The 27,588-nt window shown below is 43.0% G+C and overlaps 1 long non-coding RNA gene across 1 annotated transcript in view; it reads left to right on the top strand.

The window, feature by feature from the left end:
* LOC109392489 (uncharacterized) overlaps positions 1–19,942 on the top strand; it is a 26,126-nt gene extending 6,184 nt beyond the window's left edge. The window contains exons 2-3 of the long non-coding RNA XR_002126059.1: positions 19,277–19,403; positions 19,594–19,942. This is a non-coding gene — a long non-coding RNA (uncharacterized LOC109392489). The remainder of the gene's footprint in view (positions 1–19,276; positions 19,404–19,593) is intronic.
* The last annotated feature ends 7,646 nt before the right edge of the window (positions 19,943–27,588 follow it).

Genomic DNA, 27,588 nt, shown 5'->3' with positions numbered 1-27,588 from the left:
CACCCCGACCTTCCTGGCCCCGCCATCTTCCACCCCCGCAAAGAGTTTATTTTATTTTATTTTATTTTTTACTTTGAAATCGGGAGCAGCTCTTGACTCCGGAAAAGGCTTATTTCTTTGGGTTGTGGTCCAGTTCCGCTTGATAGCTACCTCACCCTGAATATCGCGATTGCTGGTCACGACGCGGTGTCACTTAGCTTTTTACCCTCTCTCCAGGGAGGGAGACGTGAATGTCTTTTTCTGTTCTTTGGGTCGTGAGTTTTGCATTTACTTTTACACCAGGAGTGTTGCACGCGCGACCTCTTCCTCTCTGCTCCCCGCCCCATTCTCTATTTAAATACCAACTACGTTGGTTGATACTGTGATAATTAATGGAAGAGCTATCTTCCGAGGATGGATGTGAGCAAAATTGGACTAGCTTGGCTGTGTTAGGAGCAAATTCGTGTAGAAATAGGCTTGTCGAAAGAGTTCCACAAATAGATGGGCAAGAAAAGGGCAGGGCGACACCCCTTCCACTCGCTGGATATCCATGTGGTGTCCGTACTCAGGGAGAACCTTCTAGACTGCAAGGGCTGAAAACTGCGACTTCAAAGTGAGCCCACGCACCTTCACTTCCCCTAAATTTGCGCAGTCTTTTTTAATCTTTCAATCTGGGAGGTGATATGCGAAATATGTCATTTCTAAACCCACAGTGACAATTCTGAGATTATGCTGAAATTTACAAGAAGCTTCAGTGGGAAATGTTGGGAGAAAAATAGTAAATGTGAACTGGCTTTTTGCCTCAGTGAAATTAAGGAACTGTTGCAGGAATCAGATGCAGAAAGCTAGGGGTTTCTTTGAAAATGTGGATTTGAGGTGGAATTATTTGTTTCAAATGTAAAGGAGAAGCTTGCTGTTTGAATCAGATATCAAGTGTGGAAATGTTTCTTTTTTTAAAGTCACAGAGTTTGCTTATGAGCAGTACTTTCTTCCTTCGTTTTAACATGGTCCCTCCATTTTTAACTTATTATTTATTTATTTTTCGTTTAATGGTTGCTAACCTGACCCAAGTGACTTTTTTTGGTCAATAAAATGTCAGTACTTGCTGTGGATGCACAGCCTGAGTGAACTGTATTTAAGAGTGCTTGCTCTTTGGTGCCTGATTTGATGGACACTTGGTTTATGTGTACAAAGGTAGAAAAATAGGATAAATTATTGGGAAAAAAAGGGGTGGGAAAGAGCCAAAGGAAGTATGTATTTTAAGAACCAAAAAAACAAATGTTCTTTAAATTTTGCTCCTGCTTAATTTCAGACATTTAAGTTATAGGAAGTTAAGTTTAAGCACTTTGTAGATCTAAAATCTTAATAAAATGTCAAGAATTTTTTCTGAGCAATAGTCATTTTTATTTTTCTAAACACTTTAATTTTGTCAAAGTTGAAACATTAATTTCCCTTAAAAATGTTCACTTTCTATGTATGATTGAACATTCTTTTGATTTTATTCAGCTGTGTATTAGTTACAAGCAAATTGAAACAAAAAATATTTCTAATATTTCTCATTTCATATTTTATTTTTCAAGGATTGCCAGCATCTGTTAGCACAGTTTATAACATCATTCTACAATATGCTGAATTCATAGTCTCCAAACTTTAAAAAACTAATTAATAAAACCCGAAGAAATAGTTTTCTTGTTGAGGCTTTTTTTTTTCCCTAGTGGCAAACATTAGGAGTCAAATTGAAAATTTTTCTAAAATTATTTTCTTGGTGGTCTTTTGTTGGCATTAAGAGGAATGAGTTTTGAAATGTGAAACAGGTTGTTTTAAAATTTTTATCATCTTCAAAATGTGCACCTCTGGAGGGGTACGTTATTTCTGTTTGGGGATTGATCTGAAAGCAAGCATTTTGTGTATGTATGCTAGACTACCCAAGCGAGGTTACATTTAGACTCTTAGGAAGAATGCATTTCTTCTTTGTTCAGCTTGAAGTAAGGGCATCTGCTCCTAACATGCACTTGAAATAAAGTATGTGCCTATGCATTATGTAAACAACTTAGAAAAGCACAAATCCAGAGCAGAGGGGTTTGTGTGGAAGGTGAAATTAGAGCAAAAAAATTCTAATTTATTTCTGCTGTTAGCCATCTCAAATAACACTTTCATTGTGGTCTCATCAGGCATAAGCCAAATAATTCTTTCTTTGTGATGTACAGAGGTAAGATCTTCAAGCCTATTTAGTAATGATGATGATCATTCCTCTGTCTCCTTCTTTCAGTGAATGTGTGTGTGTGAGCCTTCACTTTATTTTTCTTTAAAAATCATTATCAAATGGTAAAAAAAAAATTATGGACACTAAAGTTAGGTTTTTGTCCCAGGAAATAACATCAAAAGCACTCAGTTTGGCTCTTTTGAAAATAAAAAGTCACCAAAATTTAGTGTACCTATTGCTTAGGGGTAAAAAAAAAACCAAACCAAAAAACAGGATTAAAGAGGAATAAGAAAATTCCTTTGCCTAACTTTCAAATTCTTTCCCCTCATCATGCCCACATATGTTTCGGTTTTTGAAAGCAGCTAGTCAGTCCATTGGGCAAATGTAAATTTAGGACCAGAACTCTCTCCTGGTGTCAGGGAAGATGTTCTGAGCGAGTTTACATAAGGTTTCAGATGAAATGTCTTACATCTGGCATCGAACACCAATTCTTTCAGGATCGTGAAACATTATTTTAAAACTTATTTTGAGAGAGGGGAGTCTAGATCATGGACGAGATGTGTGCAGGCCGTTTTGTGTGTGGGTCCTCCTGAAATCATTTAAACTCAGGAAATTTAGTTGTATCAAGTAGCAGCACATGAGATCTCTGTTTTGTGATTCCAATTAACTGGTAAATAGCAAGTTTTCCTACCCCCTACTTCTGAGTATATATTCTTCTAATGTTTCTTTTTAAATAAAATGGCATATGTAATGTAAAATTTCCCTAACAGAATATTAAATAAGACTTAAATTTGCTTGCCTTTGTACAAGAAAAGTTCATATAATTACCCTTTGTAGTGTAATTACCAACAATTTTATGTCATCTAGCAAATGATTTTAGTAAGTCGGTAATGAAACTCCAGTGAAATTTACTACACTTGGGATGAAAACCATACTAACTTCAAGAAATCAGTCTGACGTTCCATTTAGACACTTAAGACTTTACCTAAGCTACCTGTAAGTTTCGCTGAGTGGAAATTGTTCAGATCTAGGAAAGCCTTGTTCTCTATCATAGATTAGATGCAGTCTTGTTTGGAAACAGGGCAATAGCCTGTAGAACCTCAAGACATTTTGGCGAGTCATAGAATACGTCTTTTGTGTCTGGGAGTCTGCGATTGAAATTCTATATAGTATTCATCAAGGTTATTCATGCTGAGCAATCGCGTATGTGTTAAACTGATAACATCACAGGTCTCTGCACAGATACATCAGAGCATGCTTGGGGCACGCTTCAGATTTGTAAGGTAGAATGTAAATGGTTTTAATGGAAGAGTCAAATACACTGAGATTTGTGTGCTTTGGTAATAACTTTCGCTTTTGTGATTTATTCATTCATTGATTTGATAAAAACTGAGCCCTTATCATGTGCCAAACAGTGTGCTAGGCATTGGGGATGTAGTGGGCAAGTAATTATCTACTCAATGAATTTGTTTTGAAAGGCATGCAGGAAGGAAAAAGAATTGAGTGATACAGTCCCTGTCAGAGCAGCACATTGTGTAGTGATTAAGAATGGGAAAGAATTGATATCCGATAATCGAATGCTTTCAAAACATAATAAAACCAAAGAACGAGATGCCATGTTTTATCCATCTTATATAACGTACTCTAAACCAGGGACTGGGAAATTTATCTTCTCTTTAAAACTCAATCTAATCAAGTAATCACTTGGATTGCATAGTATTTTTTTATTATGTTCTTAAATTATGTTCTTAACTTATTTATCATCTATTGGAACTACTAGTTGATTGGATGTCTGGGACACATGTTTGGGGTTTAGTTATCAGTCCTTTTAAAGTAGCCAAAGATAGAGTAGCTTTCTTGGTCCATCATTCTGAGAGCATTCCTTTCTTTGAGGAGCTGTATTTCCCAGAGCATCTGTTTCTTCTGTGACTGAACCCACCCTGAATCTGACAGGGTATTGATTGGTATTTCACTCCTTTGGTTAGGGAAGCTGACGTCAGAGTAGCTTGTTTACTTGTCCTGGGTCACCCAAACATCAACAGAGCAGAATATACCTGATTATTAACATGCATGTCTCCTAAACAGATGCAGAAAATATTGTCCTTGTCATTGGCATCACGTTGTTGAAATGACACCAGATTAGAGGTTAGAATACTCACATTCTGGTACCTACTGTGCCACCAACTAGTGGCTAGGGGATTGCTTAAATGTTCCCATTTCTGAAGTTCCCCATCTACACAATTAGCTAGCTGTAGTAAATGATTAAATTGCATTTCAGCTCTAGATTTCTAAAGTTCCAATAGCTTTATTATTATTATTATCATCATCATCATCAAAAAAATAAGAATCGCATCTTTTATATATTTTATGTTTTACGTAATGATTCTTAAATTGTGGATTTAGGTATATTCTCACTTTAGGTGTCTGAGAGAGATTAATTCATCATGGGTTGGAACCACTTAAATCCAGTTCCTGTATAGGTGGGCACTTGATGTATGTTCTCAGCTGATGGAGGATGCTGTTTTCCTTATCCTAAATCAATAGAATAGGATGACAGCTTCAAAAATATATGGAATGTAAAACTGTATAGGCTATAGCACTGTTCCAGGGTGCTTCAGGCAATCCCAGCTCATAAATTAAACTAATCTAACGTTTCTTCCTACAATTCAAACACAGACCCCATTGGAGCACATATAGACATATAGTTTTGAATGGACCCTAATTTGCAGACCCTCCTTTAGGTGACTAAGTGACAGCTCAGAGCCACTGTGGGACTCTATGAAAGAGGCTCATCCTGAGCTACCTGGAACTCATGGGACATCAGGTGGCTCCTTTGGTGAAAATGGAGGAAAACACATTTTCCAGACTTGCTCCTCTAGACAAGACATCCCTGCTTGCTTTCTAGCATGTTCTAGTAACTAGGAACCAGCAAGTAAAGCTTTCCGCTGTGCCTCACTTTTCTTTCTCACTTTTCATTTCTTTGAACATGTGAGAAACTTCATGCATCAGGGTTCTTTGTACGCCAATAAAATCCACTTAGATATAAATTATGTACTTTACAAATATATGTGTTTGTAAACATGTTTCCTTCTTAAAGTGTAGAAAATTGTAGTGATTAATAAGCAATTACATTTGGGATGGGCTCTGGACAATGTTCCATATAATTGTTTTAAATGTGTGGTGTATGGTTGTCATAGAGCATTTAGGATTGGAGGAGGTGGATTCTAATCCCTGATATGCCACAAGCTGTGTAACATGGGGCAAGACTTGTATGAGAATACAACACTTTAGGGTTGTAAGGGAACCCCATGGGTCTCCAAGCCCATACCCTCATCTATCATGGAGGAACCCCTTTAGAGCATCCCTGACAGATAAAGAGGATGCCTTTGCTCAAGCATTTCTACTGATAAGGAACTCTACAGTAACCCCATTGTCTATCAATTCTGTTTATATGTTGCTTTCTTAGGTTGAACTAGATGCTTTATCAGCATCTAAACTTAGCAACACTGGTGTCTACTGACTGTTGTTGGGCCTTGAGCCAGGTCCTTTGCCTTAGAGCAGCGGTTCTCAACCTTTCACAGGGGTCGCCTAAGACCGTCGGAAAACACATATTTTCGATGGTCTTAGGAACCGAGACACCACTCCTCTATCCGTCTCCAGGCCCACATGCAGATACACCCACATAGGAGTACCCGGTGACCCCTGTGAAAGGGTCATTCGACCCCCAAAGGGGTCGCGACCCATAGGTTGAGAACCGCTGCCTTAGAGTATCTTCCCAAGAGCCATGTGCTGTTAGGATCCTGAAGGATACATAGGTTAGATAACGTAATGAAGGTCACTCAGTTAGGGGTCCCAAACTTCCTGCTTCCTGGCAATTTGTGCCCACCAATGTTGTTTCTGCCTGCTGAAAAAGGAGAATTAGCCGTCTCGCTCATTTATGTGATAGTTGGTCAGAGATTTGAGGATGCCGTCCCCTCCTCCATTCTCCCCCAGGCTATTTGGCTCCTCAGTTGGACACTAGCCCCTCACTAGAAGGCTAGCCACCTCTGGATCCTGACCAGTTCACAGATATCAATCTTAAAGCATGGTATCCATCGTTAAAGTGTGGTATTCTTAATGTAGCTAATGAAAAAGCAACTTGGAACAACTTCAAAACCTGCAGACAATCAAGGTGGTTACAGCAAAACACAGCAGGCCCATGGACCACCATTTACCTCCCTTTGCCCCGTTTTCTAGAGCAAGCACCCTCAGTACCACTGAGGAAGCACTAGCCTAGACAGGGAAGAGAAAATGGTTCCTATCTTCTCGAGGCTGCTTTTATTAATAAAACCCAAAATTGCACTCCATTTTCTCATCTATAAATTGGGTGAATTAAACTATGGATGATCTTACCTTATTTGTGTTCTGGGACCTCAAGAAACAAAACTAGTGTCTCTGATAAAACTTTAGAAGGAGGCTTATTTCTGCTCACAATGAGTTTCCTCTGCAGTCCATCCCAACATGGCAAGAGTTCCCTTCAGAGATAAAGTAAAGGATCATGGTAACTCATTAGGGATGGTATGAGGGGACCGATGAGTCATTTCTTTTCTCTGAAGCCATGGTTTCCTCATCTGTATGATGGGAATGATACCTACCTAGCAGAGTGGTTGTAAGGAGTAAATGTTTGCTGTGTGCTTAGCACAGTGCCCTAGCATACAGTAAGCACTGAGAGAAAGCTAGGTGGGTTGTGTTATTATTGTTAAACTTTATTCTGTCCTCTTAGAATAAGCTCAACTCTAGGAGTTCATGGAATTATTAATGTATTTCAGACAGTCTATGAAAGTATCAACATGTCTGTACCACATCTCAGTTCTGGGATGTCCCTACCCACTCTTTACTGCCACCATGGGGCAGTTACTCAGTGCCTGTCTGCTGGTTTAATCTCTACCAGTCCTTTCTAAACCCCAGATTACCTTGTCCTCAGAGAGACATGTACTAAGAGGCCATCTGAGTAGAAGGAACAGGGGAAAACCCATCCACACAATCCCAGAAGTGGAAGAAACCTTACACATTGACTCCATTGTTTGCCAAAGTGAGGTAGTTGGCTCATGGAGGAGTATTTTGTATTTTAATGGTAGGGGGTTTATTTTAATGAATATTAGAAAGAAAAGTAACATATTTAACATAATTTTACAAATATTATAATGACATTTAAGTTTTAAAAAGGAATTAATTTTTTAACTTAAGTTGAAGAAGTAATATATAGATGTGGTTTTTAAAAATCAGGAAGGTTGTATGCAAATAATTAAAATTTGGGACATGAACTCCAATTCTTCCTTAGAAAACTAAGGGACAATAGTTCACAATCACACACAGCCTGCCAGTGGCAGTGCTGGGACGAAAGCAGTACCCCTCACTCCTGAAACTAAAGAAGTTAAGACTTGGCATGGATTCTTTTCATTTATACTATATTTTTACAATTTGCACATTATTCCTGTTTCTTCTATCAATATTATATTCTATTTCACAAATACATTCTGTCCCCTGAATAGCCTTAGATACTTGTTATTGCTCATTTCTGTTTTAATGATTTTCCCTACTTTGGATTATTGGACTTGCTTTTTACCAGACTACCACTGCCTATGACTTGCCTCTCCAAGTAGGTTTTCCTTTTGTCACATCACCTTTCCAAACTTCTAGGCCTTTTTAAAGATGGAGAAATGTCCTTATCTGACTTATCTAACAGTTATCTGGAAAAGCTTCATTCTCAGGGCTGGTTATTATTTGACCTGATTCATAGCTTGCTCTCTGAGAATATCCCTATCCCCAGCATGTTTGTCCAAAACAATCAGCAGCAATTGTTTAACATTTAAGCTACATGAGATGGCAACACCATTGGGGTGAACAAAAGGCTGTCTAAAAAAATTAAAATGAAACATTGGGAACTGTTCTGTCCATAAGGACTTTGAAAAGCACCCACGTATTCTTGGGAGTCTAGAAGGCCGTATGCATGTGCATGTACCCAGAAAAGACAGATAAAGCCCTAATTACTCACTATGAACTGACCTTGAGTATCTGTCGAAAAAGAAAGTGATAGTTAAGGCAGAGTTGTAAACTGCACTCCAGACTGCTGAAGGCATGCACACACACCTAGAGTCCCTCGGCAAAGGCTAAGAGATGTATTGGTTGAAGGCATTTAAGGAAATCTCTGTCTAATCATTAGCTGACCATGAAACAAACTTCACAGGGACTTCAGTGGTTGCACATGAGCAGGAATACAAACTTTATGGAATCAGTACAGGAAAATCACTAACAAACAACCATAAACCTGGCAAAGTGTGGGAGGATCTGATTTGCAGAGATAGTGCCTTATATTATTTAAGATGTACAGCCTTCAATAAAACATTATGAAAAAAAAATAAAATAAAATAAAACACATTATGAGACACATAGAGAACCAGGAAAAGTATGGCCTATATACAGGGGTAAAAGAAATCAACAGAAACCATCCCTGAGGCAGCCTAGATATTGCAATTACTAGATGAAGACTTTAAATCAGTTATTTGAAATATAAAGATGTTCAAAGCACTAAAGGAAACCATCTCTAAAGAATTAAAGTGTGAGAAATAGGGAATATCAAAAAAGGGGCTAATTATTTAAAAGAACCAAGTGTAAATTCTGGAGTAGAAAAATGAAAAATTCACTAGGGGTCTCAATAGAAGATTTAAACTAGCAGAAGAAAGAATCAGCTAACTTGAAGATACGCCAATTGAGATTTTCCAGTCTGAGAAACAGAAAGAAAAAAGGATGAAGAAAAATGAGCAGTCTCAGAGACCTTGGGACACCATCAAGCATACCAACATACATATGATGGGAATCCCAGAAGGAGAGGAGAGAGAACAAGAGGCAAAAAGAATATCTGGAGAAAAGATGGCTGAAAACTCCCCAAATTTATTTTCGAACATTAATCTACTCATTCAGGAAGCTCAACAAACTCTAATAGAATAAACTCAGGGACAATCACACTTACACACACCAGAGTCAAACTTTCAAAAGACAAAGATAATCTTGAGAACAGCAGGAAGAAAAGCAACTCATCATATACAATGGTTCTTCAGTAGGTTTAACAGCTGACTTCCCATCAGAAACCTTGGAGACCAGAAGGTAATGTTGAAAGTGCTGAAAGAAAAAGCCTGTCAACCAAGAATTCTATATTATCCAAAATTATCTATATACTAAGAATTCTCTATGCCAAAATTATCCTTCAAAAATTAAGGAGCCATTAAGACATTTTCAGATAAACAAAAACTGAGAGTGCTTGTTGCTAGCAGACCTCCTCTGTAAGAAACACTAAAGGCAGCTCTTGTGGTTTACGTGAAAGGACCCTAGACCATAACTTAAATCCACACAAATAAATAAAAAGCACTGATAAACGTAACTACATAGGTAAATATAAAGACAATATAGATGTAGTGTGTGTGTGTCGGGGGGTGGTGACAATTTTCTTCAATCTAACTTAAAAGCCAACTACAGGGCCGGCCGAGTGGTGCGTTGGTTAAGAGCTGGCTTGGGACGCCACAGGGCCCCGGTTTGGATCCCACATATGAGGGCCAGTGACACTGCCCTCTATAGCTAAGATGCTGAACAACAGCTCAACCTGGAGCTGGACTGCCGTGAGTCACCGGCAACAGCGTAGGCTGCAGCCCCTGCTGCAGTGGGTTGCCATGGGCTACCGTGTGTAGCCAGCAGCCAGCGTGAGCGGCCAGCAGCTGCTGTGAGCGGCCGTCCAGAAGCCGGCGACTGATCTGCCTCACCCGGGAAGAGCGCAATGATGGTGCCAATTTAGGCCAGTGAAACAACATCCTCCACAACTAGACTGAAGAACAAAAGGACTGCAACTTGTCTGTTCCCCTTTCCCCAATTCCCCAGCGCTGTTCCCATCCCCCAATTCCCCAATAAAAATCTTTAAAAAAAAAAGCCAACTACATAAATCAATACTTATAAAACTGGGTTGATAAGCTTATAATGTATAAAGATGTAATTTGTATGACAATAATAGCACAAAGGAGTGAGGGAAACAGTGCGGTAAAAATTTTGTATATTATTAAAGTTAAGTTGGTATTAATCCAAACTAGATTGTTTTAAGGTAAGATGTTAATTGTAATTCACAGGACACCCACTAAGAAAATTATATTTTTTAAAAAAAGGAAATGAAATAACAAGAGAATTTAAATGGCCCACTAGATAATACTATTTAACACAAAAGCAGATATTGATGGAAAAAAGAAAAACTAAAAAGACATAATACATATAAAAAACAAATAGCAAAATGGCAGATGTAAATCCTATCTTATCAGTAACATATTAAATACAAATGGACTAAACACTCCAATCAGAGGGAAGTGATTGGCAGAATAGATTTTAAAAACATGATTCAACTATATCTGTCTACAAAAGACAAACTTTTTTTTTAAATTTTTTAATTTTTTTAAAGATTTTATTGGGGAGTTGGGGGGAGGGGAACAGCGTTGGGGAATCGGGGAAGGGAAACAGACAAATTGCTATCCTTTTGTTCTTCAGTCTAGTTGTGGAGGACGTTGCTTCACTGCCCCGTGTTGGTATTATCATTGTGCTCTTCCCGGCTGAGGCAGTCACTTGCGGGCCATTGGATGGCCGCTCACAGCGGCTGTTGGCAGCTCACGCTGGCTGCTGGCCACTCACAGTAGCTTACGGCAGCCCACTGCAGCTCCCCTGCAGCCTACGTCGTCGCCAGCGACTCACTGCAGCCCAGCTCCAGGTTGAGCTGTTGTTCAGCATCTTAGCTGTGGAGGACAGTGTCACTGGCCCTCATATGTGGGATCCGAACCGGGGCCCTCTGGCGTCCCAAGCTAGGTCTTAACTAACGCACCACTCGGCCGGCCCCAAAAGACAAACTTTAGATTCAAAGACACTAATAAGTTGAAAGTAAAAAGATGGAAAATATATATCATGCAAACACTAATCAAAAGAGAGCTGAAGTGTCTATACTAATACCAGACAAAATAGACTTTAAGACAAAAATTGTTAGTAGGGTGAAAGAGAACACTTTATAATGACAAGGGGGTCAATTCATCTGGAAGACCTAACAGTTATAAATGTATAGACACCTAATAAGAGAGCCCCCAAAATACATGAAAAAAAAATCTGTTTTGTACTGAGCAGAAACCTGCTTCTGTGACTTTTATATCTTGATCTTCTTTCTGCTTTGTAGAGCCTTACACAATATAAGTCTAACTGCTGTGTGAATAGAAAGTTTTTTAAATATTTGAAGTCAACTCTCATATCTATTCTCAATTTCAATTTTTTTATGTGATCTTTGCCCTATAAAATTTTTCCTAGAATTCAATTATGTTCTCTTATAAAGAAAGCTACTGTGGTGTTAAGAGCAGAAGCTACTTTCATAGAATTTCAGAGTTGGAAAGAAAACTGAGATTGTTTTTCCAGATCTCTAATTGTATAAATGAGTAAGCTGGCCTCCACACTGGTTAGATGATTGAGCTGGTTAATGGCAGACCAACATCCATAATCTTGGTTTCCGAATGCCTTGTCTAGTGTTTATTCCAACATTTTTCTTCTATCATAGTTTCCCTTACTTTGGGTAACTAAGGAGGGTGCTGACTTTGGGTGAGAGAGATGCTAAATAATTCTTTCTTCCTTCCTCCTTTCAGTGAGTATTTTGAATTTGCCATAAAAGAAAAAAGCTACAAGGAAGAAAGGGCTACATTGGGCATTAAAATAAACGAATTCTCATGTTTTTTGGTCACTAACCAACTTCTGAGACCTTGGATAAGTCACTTAGAAAAATAAGTACTATCAAGCACCTACCGTTTTCCATGCACTGTGCTAGGCACTTTACCTACAAGCCTCTATACATAATGTGTCAAATGTGTCTATATCAGATGTGTCCTTTCTCACCTGTGAAATAAGCAGGTTGTACTACATGTCGTCCACTGTCCCATCCAGCTCTAGAATTGGGTGATTGTAAGGAGCTGTCTTTATGAGGATATGCGTATATCTCCTGAGACTTCATCCTTGTCCCTCTCTTTCCTATTTCTTAGCAGGCAGTGGCAAGGTTGCTGTAGAATTGCTCTAGACTTGTCACTATAGTGAGGCCATGGGTTGTGGCTTCCCACTCTCTACCCTCCCAAAAGACTTTCCATTTTTATAGGATTTGGCTTGACTCTTACTGGTCCCTTTCAGGGTTTCCAGGAGTATCTTCTCTGCTTTATTCTCTCTTTAGAGTCTCCCCATGGGCCTTTGATTCACTCCGATGGCTCCTTATTTCACCCGTGGGCTCAGAGAAATCAAATACTCATAATTTGGAAAAGGTCACTCAGCTTATACCTAACTAGCTATCTGACCCCAATGCCTTTGTTATTTCCTTTGTAACGTGATTCCTGTGCCTGACAGTTCACTTGATCTAATTTTCACATACCTACTTAAGACCTACCACAAGCCCTGCCTTTTCCATCATCACCTCAGCCTGGCTAAGTTCTCTTCCCTCTCAATTTACCTAGCAAGTGTCATCTGCAGTTCACATCAGGCACCTCCTTGGCACTGATCCCTTGGGAGACTATGGTGTAGTGGTTATAAATGTGGGATCTGGAGTCAGAGGGCCAAAATATGGATCTGACTCTAATACTTATTAGCTGTGTAACCTTGGGAAGATTACTTAACCTCTCTGGGCCTCAGTTTCCTCAACTACAAACTAGAGCTGCTAGTAGCCCTTGCCTCGTAGGGTTTTCGTGAGGATAAATGTGTAAAAGCAAGTAGCACAATGCCTGACAGGTGAAACAAGCACTCAATAAATTGACTCCATTTCCAGATCTAGGGGAAGCCTGACTGGCCCAACCTGATCAACATAATTCCATTCCTCTTGCCAGACTGATTGAGTTATAGATAGTTACATGAATTTGACTAATTTAGAGTGACTTTGGGGCTGCAGTTTGACGATGTAGTCTCAGATGTGAAGCCTGGAATTACTAGAGCCATTGTGGGTTTTTTTGTTTTGTTTTTTACTAGCAGAAAGCCAGACTGAGTACAAAGCTGACAGATGCAGTAAGGCAGAGCTGAGAAAATCAAAGAGAGCTAGAACCAGAGGGCTGATCAAGTATCTCCTAAAGGTCCCCTTGACTTCTGGAATTTTCCATCGCTTGAGTCAATGAAAACATGTAGTATGTGAACTACTTTGTTGGGTTTTTTTTCTTCATTTGCAACTGAAAACATCATAATCGATACTCTTATTATTATTACTTTCCCATGTATGTTCAACCCTTTGTCATTAGATTGTAATGTTCCTTTGGAACAGAAGCTAACTCACTGAGTTCTATGTTGCCATGCCACTCAGTCCAGGCCTGTCACACAGCAGGTTCTCATTCACCTGCACATCAGGCCGTGGTACTCATTTCCCCTGGGATCATGGACTTGAGCATCTCTGAGGAAGGAAGAGAAGGTGGCCAGAGTGCCAGGTAGTTGGTCCTCTGCTGCTGCTTCTTCATCTTCTTACTGTGCTATAATAATAGGAAGGAAAAGACTCCATAGATTAGCTATAAGCCTTATTGAGCACTGGGCATTGTACAGACACAATCGTCTTTTCCCCTCTCAGTTACATATGGCTGCTATAACTAGGCCCTGTGTTACAGATGAGGAACTGATGCTTAGAGGGGTTATTGAAGTTGTATAGGCCACACAGCTTCTATATATCATAATCTAGAATCCTGAGCTCAAAGTATTATATCCCTGTCTTTTTAAGTTCTCATTCCAGTTTTCAGAAATTAAAACTAAACTGTTAAACAATGCCTTATGGGTGTGGCTTATATGTAAAAGATGATTTAGCACTCGAATCATCAGACCCATGCTAAAAAATAAGCTTTGGACTGACATCAAGAAATGGGTAAGTAAATGTATGTTAACTTCAAAGAAACATTTAAAGTATGTATGATTTTTTTAAAATGATTTCTCACTTTCCCAACATTTTCAGATAACCCACCACTCTACTTTGGGTTTTGTTTTATTTTAAAAGGAGTTTAAAAACCTGTAAAGGATCATGACAAACATACTGTTCTGTAATTTGTTTTTTTTCAGTTAACAATAACCTCATGGAGTCTTTCTGTGCCAGTACCTATAGATCTATTTCATTCATTGTAAGTGCAGAATGTTTTTCAATAGTAAGAATGCATCATGATTTAACCACTTCCGATGATTAATAGGCAATTGACTAATTGGTGCCCTACCTTACCAATATTTTGCTTTTATAAATAATGCTCCATCAAGAATCATTGTGCTTTGCTTCTTTGTGCATTTGAGTGCCCATAGGAGAAAAATATTAAGGTCTTGAGTCTATAAAAAGGTCCAAGATAGAAAATGAACATCTTGAGGTCCCTTATATCTTATAGTCTAGGGAACAGACACAGACACACATAGCTTTCACTTTAATATGGGAGAGGGGCAGGTAGGGTCACCTCAATATTGTGGGAGTGCGGGAAGAGGGAGACTGAGGGGTTCAGCTGAGTGGGTGACTACGAGTCTGCATGGAGAATGTGGCACTGCATGGCCTGGCAATCAATGTGCCTGTTATTTGGTTGGACTCGGACCATTTGGTTGGATGAATAGCGACTGAGATGGAAAGGAAGGATGCTCTCGGCAAAGGCGACAAAGCCCAGGAACCAAACTAGGGAGTGCACAGTATGCTCAGAGGCCCAGGAGCTGGCTGGTGTGGCTGGGGTATCTAGAGCATCGGTCACCTCGGGGAACTGGGGATAGGGATCCCGGGCCATGGAGTATAAAGCACCCAGGAGTGATTCAGATCTGCCTGGAAAAGAATTTTCCTTCAGGGTATGTGACCAAGGTTGGGGACAGAATTTAAGAACAAAGCAGACAGCTCTCTGACTGAGATGATACGAGCCAGATGGATGGATCCGTGTTCTCTAGAGTCGATCCAGTAGCCCTGGGATTTACCGAACCTGTTCCTGTGGCAGTCTCCACACTTTGGGGAGTTGTTTCTGCTTTGAATTCAAGTGAAATAACCATGTGGAAGAAAAACGACACAGCTTTAGGTGGGGAAAACCCCACCTACTTTTAGCTACCACTGTGTCTACATCCATAAAAATTCTTTCCATGCCCCATGAATTTCAACATGCATTTTATCTTGTTTGTTCCATAAAACATCAGATGCGACTTTAATGGCCTAACCCCAAAAAGATAACTTGACACACATCAAACATTCAGCAGCATTCCAAATAACCTTCTGCTGGAGCCTGCCTTCTACGGGGCCATGTGGATGTCAGCCACACACAACTTGAGTCACGCTGACATAGCTGGCATGCCTGGATTGCGATGGAATCTCTGGGGTACCAATCACAGGCCAGAGAAAAGCCATTGGCTGGAAGAAACAATGCAAGAGCGTTCACATCTCTGCAGAAGGAGGGGTGTTAATGGGAATGTGAATGACAATTGCAGCCAGAGGGGGATGTTGACCCCAAAGCAGGATGGGCACGATGCTGGGCCACTGGGCAGAGGCATTCCAGGGGATCAGGCATGGCCACACCCTTCTTCTCCTGACCCCCAACCAGATCAATTAATCAGATACCAGATTTTCCCTAAAACTACTTCCTGAAGCCATTACCCTGTTGTCTTCAGGGCCTTGAGAAATCCAGAGTTGATAATAGTGGCCGAAATGTATTAAGCACTTTGATCGACCAGACACTGTGCTAAGCATCTTACAAATAATTCATTCGATGCTCACAACTCCAGGGTGAGGCGATTTTCACAATTCCCACTTCATGAAGGGGGAAACTGAGGCTAGGAAGGAGTAAGAAATGTACCTGAACCCCACAGCCAGTAACCAGAAGGGTCTTGAGCCACCATCTTTCAAAAGCCAAAGCCTGGTCTCCTGACCACTGCACTCAAAGTCACGTGGCATATTCATGCGAACTGTGCCACCCCCAGCAGCCAGCCTCCCAGATGGTGGGACTCTGTGGGCCGAGCAAGGAGAGGAAAATTCTAAGAGATTCTTTTTGCTCTCCTGGTTTCCTGGGGGTTGGGTAGGCATGTTGAAACATGCTGTTCATTCAACTGTGGTTTACCTCAGTGATTGTGGGGGTGCAGGACTCCTGGCTAGGCATGGAGAAGGGAAGTGAGGGTGCCCCAGATGTGGTGACTCTCGGGGGTGGGGGGCTGTAGTCTGTATGCAGTGTTGCAGCCACTTGCGTTTGCGAGGTCTCATTAGATGTCTAATGAGTTTGGTCATTGCTTTTCTAGCTGGGGTCTCCCATCCTTCTTCACTTCCTCCCTCTTTCCTTTCCTTCCCCTTCCTCCCTCCCTCCCTCTCTCTTTCTCTTTCTTTCTTTCAAGATTTTTTTTTTCTAATGTAAACCTTTTTCTGACTTAACTATATGTCAAGTATGGTGCTGAATCATTAACAGAAAACCGGGAGCAAGCAGCATCTCTGGTCCTCCAACAATTGCATGAAGTAGGTATGATTATTGTTTCCATTTTAAGAAGATGGAGAGACTGAAGCTCAGAGAGGTTAAGTGGTGTCTCCTGTATCCACTGATTCAGTGTCCTGCCCTGTTAACCACAATAACAACATAATATTAGTGATACCCTCACTCTGCACAATGCACTGTTTATAATGCTTCTTTGACAGCAACTCATTCAGTCCTTACAATAACACTATGAAAGGGACCACTGTTATCCCTGTTTAACAGAGGGGGAAACTGAGGCACGGAATGGTTATGTAATTTGCCCAACCTCGCCCAGCTGGTAAATGGCAGAACTGGGATTATCTTTTACTGCTTATACTTTCTGATAAAATAGGAAGACATTTATCCGTTTTTGTCTTATTTTTCACTTGAAATCTCCTGTGATGGCCAGGGTACTGAGAAGAGAGTCTGAGCTGAACTGGGAAGGAGTGCCAGTGACCATGTTCCTGCAGCTCTGGAGATGGAGGGAGGCAGAGAGGGTGATGAGACGGCAGCCACAAGCCTGGGCTTTTGCCAGGAACGGCCTCAAAGCTCCCTCGCGGGTTGGCACCCCCGTGCTGGGCAGCTTGCAACGACAAGTCGTGGCTTCTAGGAGAAGAACCCGACATGGTTCTTGGGAGAGGAGAAAACCGGAGGGAAGGGCTGGCACGACTTCAGCCCTCAGATCTGAGAAGGGCTGTTTTGTGGACTAGGGGATGTAGGCAGCAGCTCTCCCAAGAGCCAGACAAGATAAAGTAGGTTTCTGTTTGGGCAGCAACGGGGTTTCAGAGAGAAGGAGCGACACATTCCTGACAGTGTACAGTGTCCACCCAGGATGAGGTGGCCTTGGACCTGTGCCTCTAGCGGGAGGAGATGGGCCACCCCTAAACTGACCTCTTCATTTTCTCTGCCCCCTTACCTTCTGAAACCGGATCCATCTCGGAAGCCTTGGCTCCAATGCCGCCTCCTCTGTGGAGCCCTTTCTGACTTATCATTTTCCATACACCCGTCGAACTCACAGTTCTGTTCAGGGGACGGAAAGCCTCGGTACTCTGAGGTCCAGGCCAGTCCACATTGATTCAGGGCAGGGGTCCCCATTAAGCTGAGGCTAAAAGCGGGGACTTGAGTGATAGAAGCCTCAGGCACTCTGACAGCCAGCCAGTCAGTCCTAGGAACTCTCTCCACAATAACCCCATCCTGCTCCTCATTTGGCCTTGGGTGTTGGATGTCTTGTCCATCCGCTATCTGATATGTCTTTTGGTGTCAGCAGCTTCTGGCATGAATACGTCTCTCAGATGCTCAGACAACACTTACTGAGTACTTACCATGTACCAAGCACTATTGTAACTGCTGTTCTGGGATTATCTCATTTAATCCTCCCAAGGATCCATGAGTCGATGTTATTATCATCCCATATTACAGAGAAGGAAAGAGAGGACTAAGTCCTCAGCAGCTAAGGAGGAAGCTGGGACTTGATCGCAGTGTTGAAATGCCAGGCATCAAAGTTTGGGAGTTGTCTCCTCACATGAAGAAGCTAGGGACCTTCTGCCTCCTCTGCATTTCTTAGAGCTCCTAGCAAGTGCCTGTACATAGCAGTTGTTCAATAAATGCTGGCTTATCGAATGTCCAAAGACATTTTTGGTCTGCTTTTTCAATGTTCAGTGAGGGTTCCTTTGAGAGGAGTAAACAACATTGAATCCTTGCTGGACAAAATCATGTACTTCTTGGAGGAAGTGAGATTTGCAGGCAGTGTCCTAGCAAATTTTATGCCAAGCCTTTGGGGTAGCTGTGATATAATAAAAATACATTGTTTTGGTTTTTCTCTCTAGTTCCTGACACAGAGCTCTTAAGCCCCTTGGAATTTCCTGGGTGATAGGAGGGTCTTTTGTTCTAATGCTGGGCCCCTAGGTAGCTTCAGGGAGGGTGCTGGTCACCAAAAAGACCATGGCATGATTAAAGGGTTGGGACTTTGAGCCCCACCCCCCAGCCTCTGCGGAGGGGAGAGGAGCTGGAGATTGAGTTAATCACCAGTGGCAAGTGATGATGCAGCCATGCCTGGGAGGATGGTGCACCCCACTTCACAGAGACAGAAGCTCCTGTGCTCGGGATCTGTCCACACCTCACTCTGTGTGCCTCTTCATCTGTTTATCTGTGTCCTTTATAATATCCTTTAAAATAAACCAGGGATAGTAAACTGTTCCCAAGTTCTATGAGCCACTCTAACAAATCATCATACCTGAGGAGGGGTCATGAGAGCCCCTAAATTCATAGCTGGTCACTCAGGAGTACAGGTGGCAACATGGGACTTGTGACTGGCATCCAAGGCAGGGCAGCCTTGGGGACTGAGCCCCTAACATGTCAGAATTGAAATGATTTGTAGGACACCCAGTTGCTGTCCAGAGAGTTGGAGAATTGGTTGGTCTGGAGAAAAAGGCCACACAGGGGTGTTTTATGAGTAAACACAGTTCATAGAAGCAAAGAGACACATGAGAAGTAGGTGGGAATGAGGGGTTCAAGGAGACAACCCATTTCAATAAACCTTGATTAATTGACTCAGACAACAAAAACCACTTCATTAACTAACTGCTCTTCTTTTTCTGTCCTTCACTTGCAGGACAATATAAAACTGGCTCTTACAAGGATTGATGTTGAAAATAATGTACGTTCCAGAAGATGCCAAGGCGTCAGTCTAGACCAGGGGTCGGCAAACTGCGGCTCACGAGCCACATGCGGCTCTTTGGGTACGTTCCATCTCAAAAGTTTGCCGACCCCTGGAAGAGCCTATCCTGTCCCTCACAATAATTTAAAAATTATTCGAAAGCCATAAATATATTTTTACATAACCACCATTATGTGAATAATAACCTTTAAAAATTTTATAAATGAAACTCTGATACTTTTGTTTTATTTTCATTTTCAATTTTACTTCAGGGATTGCGAGCAGCAGTTTGCTAACCCCTGATGGCTCTTCCGTTTCAAAAGTTTGCCGATACCTGGTCTAGACTCAACTCGACCTCTACCCCCTCTGTCTACCTCTCCAGTCCAGCACAGTAAGTCTAGGTGCCCAGTGGTGACCTCAAGCCAGAAGAAACCCCGAACCCACCCAGATCACCAAGAAGGTTGCGTCTCTTTCTCTGTGCTTGCTGAGATAGGAGAGTAGATTCCCCTCTTTGAGAGATTTCTTTGTATCAAGAATTGAAACATATTGGCTGGCCGAGTGGCGCATTGGTTAAGAGTTGGCTTGGGACACCAGCTCTGAGCAGCAGGGCCCCGCATCAGATCCCACATGGGCCAGTGACCCTGTGCCCTCTACAGCTAAGATGATGAACAACAGCTCGACCTGGAACTGGACTACTGTGAGTTGCCGGCGATGGCATAGGTTGCAGTGGAGCTGCAGTGGGCTGCCATAAGCTACCGCGAGTGACTGGCAGCCAGTGTGAGAGGCTGGCAACCAGCGTGAGCTGCCAAGAGCCACTGTGAGTGGCCGTCCAGGGGCCGGTGACCGATCTGCCTCAGCCGGGAAGAGTGCAATGATCACAATTCCAACATGGGCCAGTGAAGTGACGTCCTTCACAACTAGACTGAAGAACAAAAGGACAGCAACTTGTTTGTTACCCTTCCCTAATTCCCCAATGCTGTCTCCTCCCCCAATTCCCCAATAAAATCTTAAAAAAAAAAAAAGGGAATTGAAACATATAGGATTTTTTTCAAGTTAACGTTCAGTGCATAAAAATGGACTTTGGGAAAACTTCTCCAAACTCTGTTTTTGTTAATTGACCTTTTACTGTAACCAGCGAATCAGAAGTCACATATAAATTGGGGAAGAAGATACAGACTCCACCAAAAGATTTGTTGCTTAAGCCAGACAGACGCTCTCTCACAGGGCTTCTTTAAATTGAGAGCATGTCTGGTACGTTTTAAATGGTTTCATTCACTTGAGAGTGAGATTTATATATTCCATTCAGAAAATAGGCGTAGTGTACTTGATTTTGAAATCCTTAAAAATCTCATCGTGTTAAGACTGAAAGAGGCATTTGAGCCTTACCTCTTCACTTGAAAGAGAAGGAAACAGCAGCATGGAGAAATTAAGACTTGGTCGCTTCACAAGGCTTTGTCTGTGGCAAGCTGTCCCGTTTCCAGCTTTCTCCATTACTGTGCATCTTCCTTGTATCCGAAATGTCTGATTGTTCTTCGTCAGAACTGTCTACCTGGCCATCAGCTGCCGTCACGGATAGTTAATCACTGATCCCCCTCTTGGATTTTTTTTGTATTGTTTTTCCTTTTATTATGGAAAATTTTCAAACATAAAGGCAGAGGATATAATATAAATAATTCCCATGTGCTCCTTGCTCAGCTTCTACAATTATTAACATATGGACAGTCTTCTTTTATCTATACCTATCCCTGGTTCCCCCTCCCACAGAGATGATTTTAAAGTAAATCCAAACATCAGGTAATTTCAGCTATAAAGACTCCATGTGTAACCATGTAAGAACCCTCGGATATATGATTATCACAACTAGCAAAAATTAATAATTCCTTAATATCAAATTTCCCTGATATTCTCTCTCTCTCTCTCTCTCTCTCTCTCTCTCTCTCTCTCTCTCTCTCTCAACTCTCTCTCAATTGATTTGTTAGAATCAGGATCCAAACAAAGCTGGAGGTCATGTTTTTGGCATCAGGTAGAATGATTAGCCGATCATTCAAAGTTCTTGCATTACAGTGCTTGCCGAGCATGGGGAAATAAATTGCATAAGAAGGATACTTTATAATAATCATAGATCACATTTTCTATGCCTTTCTGTTTCATACTCATCTTTGACCCACAACATTCGTGTCAGATAGGGTACACAGGGATCATTTGCCTCTGACAGAGGAAAGTGAGGCCTGGAGGTGTTACAGGGTCCAATTAGCGATCAAGCTGAGACCACCTAAATTTCCTCCTCCTTATTGCAACAAAATATCATTATAACCCCCATCTCATTACAATCATAGCTTCTACTTTTGTGGGGGCTGAAGAGGCTCCCACCTTTTTCTAACCATTTTTTATAGCAGCTCATGTAACCTTCAGAGCAATCCTATGAAGTACTTGCCTTTATTCTCATTTCACTGATGAGGAAACTCAGGCGCAGAATGGTTGAAATGTTTTCTCAAGGTGACCCAGCCCAGCATTTAAACCCAGGCCTTTCTGATTCCAGGGCTCATGCTCGTAACTCCTGCAACATGCTAATGTCATACTATAAGGCAACTGTAATTTTCGGTGTTGAAAATTTACCCCGCTTGACTTATCTTTTTTCCCTTTTAGAATTTGGCTTTACATATAAAATTAAACTACATTTAACACAATTTCTACTCTTCAGATTACTCCATCAACATGGATGTGGTTTTCCTCTATTCAGACATCTCATAAACATTGGCGTCATTATCCTTTATCCGAATTTGGGAAGTTCTATACAGCTCCCCACTAAATAATTAAGAGCTGCAAATAAATCCTAGACTCTGGACCTGTCTGCCCCGACCTCACACAGCCAATGGCGAGCGTCACACAGTCCCCGCCTTGGCCTGGCCCTGCTCACGCTGTCTTGTGCTTTCAGGAGCAATCAAAGCCCTTTTAGAAAATATTTCCTGGTCTTCTGTGGCCTTGGATGGACAGTTTTCCACTAGGCTTTTTTTTTTTTTTCCAGCCACATTGGCCTTAAGAAGATATTACTCAGGGCTCCACACCTACTTCAAACATTTTTAGGGCCCTGGTGGGCCTCCTGCTTGATTGCCAGGAACCCTCCAGAGAGGAGGAGCCCCGCTCTGGGGCTCTCGGTGGTCACAGTGTGTGCTGAGAGCTCGGAGACCCGCTGTCAGTGTGTTAGTGCTTTTTCTCACACTTCTCCAAACAGCATATTCTTGTTAGGCAGCTGTTGCTTGCAAGGCCTTCTTTCTGCCTCCGGTCGCTTTTCCCATGTTTGTATCGCTGGTGGGATTTCCCCCCTTCCTTGTTTTAAGTCTTTCTGTCGCGGAACAGCTGTGCTCTGATATTAGATAGAATGTTTTCTGTGCTCACCACAAGCTTATGAACAAAAGGGTTTTAAGAACCCTGATAAATGAACAAGGTCTCTGGGAAGATGAAATGTTACCAACATTTCAAACAATCACAATCCTTGTGCATCTCGGCAGCTTTGCCCTTTCACAGTCTTGCCGGGCGGGTATTTGGTCGTGGAGCCTTGGAGACTGGGATTTTTTTTTTCAGCCTCCCTATCGACCTGACATGGGAAAGTTGGTCAGAAGATGGGCCTTCGCTGGCATCAAAGCCCTGAGCTTGGTTTCCCAGCTGCTGTTTGTCGTGGGGTGAGGCCCCTCTAGAGAGTTTCGGGGAGTTTGGTGGGCAGGAGAGGATGAGGAGGGCTTTCTGGTTGCTGTTATCTTCCCAATCGGTATGAGGTTCTCTCTGCACCTGAAAGTACTGGTTGCATCCTTGAGTCCGAGCTACCTGTCTGAAGGTGTGACGCTGACCACTGGACAGTATCCTATCCTATCTGCAGACCTGTCTGTGAAGCCTGTTAGGACCCCTAATTTTCAAAGGGGGAAACTGGAGCTTAAGGAGTTTAAGCGACTGGCCCAAGGTCATAGCAAATAAGTGGGTGGAGCCCATATTTAAGCCCAGATTTGGGGGAGGCTGAAGCCTCTGCTTTCTTTAGTAAGAAGGGCACCCCTGAGTGTCTGCGAGGTATGGCCGCACAGGTGGCTCCCAGGCTGCTCTGTGTCCCACTTGTATGCAGGACCTTCTTCTAAACTAGGGGATTGTGGGTGGGGGGGGGACTCTCCTTTCTTTAAACTCTTCTCCTCACCCCCACCCTGCCTCTCATCCACACCCTCTGAAGTGTGCCCTGTCGTCCTTAGTCCCCCATTTTAAAGCCACCTAGACCCTTGGCTTTGGTTCACTCATTGCCTAGTTCACGGTCCCACCCCTGACATTTGCTGTGCAGCCCAAGCTTCTTCCTGGTCCTGCCTTACATGGGAACAGAAAGGTCAAGGCTTGAAGTAAAATGACAGATGGAAAGAAAAGCCTCTCCCAGGCTGTGGAGCTCCGTGAAATCCTTCATTATGGGATTTCCCTTGTCAGGGCTGCAAGGAGAAGCCTGAAGGCTTACGGCAAAAATCTATAACACATAAAGGCACTGTACACACAGGCTTTGCTCATCACTGCGAAAACATCTGACAGGCAGCCCCAAGGGGGGGAGGGCAGAGCGGTGAAGGGAGGAGGGGGGAGGAGAGAAGGGGAAGAAGAGGGAGAAATGACCAACAGCTGATTTCATTTCCTGCCTGTTGGCACCACGCCTGCTCTCCTCTACAGAGAGCCAAAGAAGAGGTCTTTCAAAAATGCAGCAGGAATAATTGAGGCTAGACCCAAGGAAGCACATCAAAACCACGGGAGCCTAGATATCTAGGAAGAGACCATCAAGGCATCTCCATGTCTGGAAATGTTTAAGACCGGGGTTCAGATTCATCACTGGGGCTGGAGGTGGGCAGGGGGCGGGGAGGAGGGGCTTAGGGATGGGCTGGCACAGAGGCAGCGGCATGGGCTCATTGATTTTGGTCCTGTGGATTTAGGAGTGAGTAGTCATGGGTTACCCTTGGAGGCATCCCTTCTCAAGCCAGACTGGGGTCAAGTCAATAAGTCAGCACTGAGAAACTGCCAAGAGGTCGGGATATACAAGCAAGCCCCAGAAACTCCTGCCTGCAGCCATACACATGGTGAGCACCTTTTCCTCCTCTGCCCTCAATATTTCCCAATCTTGTCTAATTTCCTTTACCCTTTGAAGCTTCCCCTTACCCTTGGAAAAGCACAGACAAAATATCTTTCCTTGAGGGGTTTTCACGTTGTTAAAGAAAAAGACTTGCCCAGGACATGGAGATGATCACACAGCACATGTTTTCCGAAAGCCTGGGAGGGGCTTCATTTTTGGGGAGAGAAGGGAGGGCAGGTGCTGGTGTCCAGACGTGGTGAGGCTGTCCCACCTTAATGGGCCGCCTCCAGGTTCTTATAGGCAAAGGGAGGCTATGAAAAGTGCAAAGACAGTTTTGCAGTGACCTCTAGGAGTATGCTGTGCCACCTGAAGAGGGTGTGGTGGTAGCAATATGGCATGAGGAAGGCTCCCCAGGTTCCATGCCACTCGCTATCCGTGGGACCTTGGGCAAGTCATTTCACTCCCTCTGGGCTCTGTTTCTCCTTTGGCCCAAAGTGGTTAATCCTAATTATCCTGCTTTCCTTACAGGGAAATCATGAGGATCAAGTCAAGTGAAATGAAATTTAGAAAGTTTTTGAAAGGTTAAAACTGACATTGAAGTGTGATTGTCATTATTCTGGATATTAGGACATGGAGGAATAAGAACGTACTCTAGTGTACCCCACCTTCTGCTTCCAGAACGTGCCAGGCCTCTGTAGGGGCAGTGACCATACCCTGCCAGAAGCTGTGGGAGGGGAGGGGCTCCAGAAGCCAGCGGCAGTTGGAACTGTGGTCAGCCGAAACCACCCGACCTCCCTCCTTGCCTGGCCTTCTCTAAACCCCAGGAAAGTCAGAGTTTCTGTGGAAATTTAAGCCGTGCCTGCTGGACCAGACTGGGCTGGGGGTGGGGGCTGCACTCTGCCAAATGGTGAGCATGCAGGGGAAGCGACAGCTGGAGGGTACCGAGCTGGAGGGAGTCAGAGCCCCTCTCCTGCCAACCCATGCTAGGCCTGGGGACTGCCACCTACAATCAGCATAGGCAAGTGGGTGGCTCTGGCAGGGTGAGGCTTGGGGAGCCTGTGTGTGGGATGCTGGAGAGGTATGGCGCCAGCAGGCAGGGCATAAGGCGCACACTGCCCGTCGAAACCAGAGAGGGGACTGGGTCTTGCCTGGCAGTCTATGGCTGGCTCTTCCTCCAATAAAGGAGGCTTCTTCCTTGGCTGGAATCACGTGAAAAACAGTGATGTACACTGTTACTCCTGCTATACAAGGATCCTCTGTATCCCTTCCCCCCACTCCACTCCTCCCTCCCAACAAAGAGCCCCCCACCCTCACCTCCCCCGACACACACACACACACACACACACACACACACACACACACACACACACAGAGTTCCAGCCTCTGGAGGGCACCCAAATGGAGGGGACTTGCCAGTTTGCTCCTGTGGGCACACGTGTGTACCTGCTCTCTCTCATTTCTCCCATCTACCTGGCCATCTAGCCAAGCAGGACGGCTCCCAGTACCAGAATCAGTGACATGAAGTTGACAGAAAAGTCTGCCTGCACTCAATGCTCTGAGCTTTCAAGGTCAGCCTTCCAGACAGTTTTATCCTCCAAGACACTGAGTAGCAGTTTTCATAGCCTGGCCCCTGACATCACCTGGCCGCTCATAAAAGGACCCATGTCCTCCACTGCAGGGTACAACATTTTAAGACGAATTTAAATAGCACATAGCATGGTTTCAAAAACTAAAATGTACAGTGATTTCTACATGAGGCTATTGAACCATTATCATTGGTTTCCTGGACCAAGGAACCCCCAATACTTGTTTCAACCCCACTGCTGGTCATCCCCACCCCCACCCCACCCATAGTCTTGGGAGAGTGATTTTGGCTCTCTGGGCCTCAGCTTTCCATCTTGGAAAGGAGGGGGTGGGCCAGGTTTCCCTTTGGAAGGAAAACTCAGTAATAACAAAGAGTAATTATGCTGACTCTGTGCTTACTATATGCCCTCCAGTTTTCCCTTTAATCCTGACCAAAAAACATAAAACTGTAGCTTGTAAAGGCTTCGCCCTCAGTTTCTCTTTTCTATCACTCGCTCAACTTAAGTTTCAACGAACTGTCGATTTTGCCTCCAGGCTCACAAATCTCTTGACTGTCTCCTTTCGTTGGCATTCCCACCACTGCCAATGGTGGTTCAGCTCCTCATCAGTGTTTCCCTGGAATTCTGGAGCGTTCGAAGGATGACCCCTTGACTACTGCGAACTCCACCCAAATGGTGGTTCTTTCCTGGGACCCACATTCGCCCAGCCTGAAAACCTTTAGCCTCCAGACAGAGCCCAGGCTGCTTGGGGAAGCCTGTGAGGCCCGCCGTGAGAAGTCACACAGAGGCCGCCATTTGAGGACCACCTTGTAAATAGCAGCTGTTGATTATTGGTAATACAGAGGTCCCCTTATCCACGGTTTCACTTTCTGTGGTTTCAGTTACCCGCAGTCAACCTCAGTCCAAAAATATTAAATGGAAAATTCCAGAAATAATGCATACGTTTTACATAGCGTGCCATTCTGAGCAGCATGATGAAATCGCTCACTGTCCAGCTCCATCCCGCCCAGGACACAGATTGTCCCTTTGTCCAGTGTCTCCACGCTGTAGACACACTCTGCCCACTAGTCACTAAGTAGCCATCTCTCTCAGTTATCAGAGCGACTGTCATGGTATCAGAGTGTTTATGTTCAAATAACTCTTATTTTACTTAATAATGGCCCCAAAGCACAAGAGCAGTGATCCTAGTCATTCGGATAGGACGTAAAGTGAGCGAAAAGGTAAAAGGTCTTAACTTACTAAGGAAAAAAAATTGTATACTGGGGTTGTTACATCATGTGCCTCACCTCATCTCATCACATAGGCATTGTATCATCGCCCATTATCTCAAGAAGAGGAGTGAGTGCAGTGCAATAACATATTTTGAGAGAGAGACCACATCCACATAACTTTTATTACAGTATTTTGTTATAGTTGTTCTATTTTATCATTAGTTAGTGTTGTTTACCATGCCTAGTTTACAAATTACATTTTATTATAGGTATGTGTAGGAAAAACATGGCATATATAGGGTTCAGTACTATCCATGGTTTCAGACATCCACTGGGGGTCTTGGGATAGACCCCCTGTATCGGATAGGGGGGAACTGCTGTAGTTAAGTTATC

The sequence above is a fragment of the Hipposideros armiger genome, unplaced genomic scaffold, assembly GCF_001890085.2.
Source record: "Hipposideros armiger isolate ML-2016 unplaced genomic scaffold, ASM189008v1 scaffold_332, whole genome shotgun sequence".
Classification (NCBI taxonomy): Eukaryota; Metazoa; Chordata; class Mammalia; order Chiroptera; family Hipposideridae; genus Hipposideros; species Hipposideros armiger.
This window is presented reverse-complemented; position numbering and strand designations above follow the sequence as displayed.